The sequence below is a fragment of the Sapajus apella genome, unplaced genomic scaffold (genome assembly GCF_009761245.1).
Source record: "Sapajus apella isolate SASKATOON/1434 unplaced genomic scaffold, GSC_monkey_1.0 scaffold95, whole genome shotgun sequence".
NCBI classification, from domain to species: Eukaryota; Metazoa; Chordata; class Mammalia; order Primates; family Cebidae; genus Sapajus; species Sapajus apella.
This window is the reverse complement of record NW_022437035.1, coordinates 976,149-977,158: the sequence shown is the minus strand read 5'-3', so window position 1 is coordinate 977,158 and position 1,010 is coordinate 976,149.

Genomic DNA, 1,010 nt, shown 5'->3' with positions numbered 1-1,010 from the left:
TTTTTTTTTCTTTCCTTCCTTCCTTTCTTCTTTCCTTCCTTTCTTTCCTTCCTTCCTTCTTTCTTCTTTCCTTCCTTCCTTCCTTTCTTTCTTTTTCTTTTTTGAGATAGAATCTCACTAGGCCCCCAGGCTGGAGTACAGTGGCACGATCTCGGCACACTGCAACCTCTGCCTCCCAGGCTCAAGCAATTCTCCTGCCTCAACCTCCCAAGTAGCTGGGATTACAGGTGCTCACCACCACACCTGGCTAATGTTTGTATTTTTGTAGAGACGGGGTTTTACCATGTTGGTCAGGCTGGTCTTGAACTCCTGACCTCAGGTGATCCACCCGCCTTGCCCTCCCAAAGTGCTGGGATTACAGGCGTGAGCCACCACGCCTGGCCACCCTGAATTCTTTCTCGTGGGAGATCTAAGAACCCTCTCTGGGGTCTGGATTGGGACCTCTTTCCAGTAACACAGAGGAATACGTAACTGACTCTTCCACTACCTGCTCCTTTTCTCTTGTAACACGTGGGTTACCATACCCTCCCTCTTTCCCCTCCAGCCCACTTTTCCCCTTTAAATAAATAAATATGTATTTTTTGAGACTGGGTCTCGCTCTATCTCCCAGGGTGGAGTAAAGTGGTGCAATCATGGCTCACAGCAGCCCGGACCTCCTGGGCTCAGTCGATCCTCGTGCCCCAGCCTCCTGGGTAGCAGGGACTGCAGGCAGGTACCACCGCACCTGGCTAATTTTTGTATTTTTTGTAGAGATGGGGTTTCACAATGTTACCCAGGCTGGTCTCGAACTCCCAGGCTCAAGCAATCCTCCCGCCTTACCCTTCTTCTTTATTTTTATTTTTATTTGTTTTGTTTTGTTTTTGAGATGGAGTGTTGCTCTGTCACCCAAGCTGGAGTGCAGTGGCTCAAACTCGGCTCACTGCAACCTCCGCCTCTTGGGTTCAAGCCTCCTGAGTAGCTGGTCCTACAGGCACGTGCCACCATGCTCAGCTAGTTTTTTGTATTTTTAG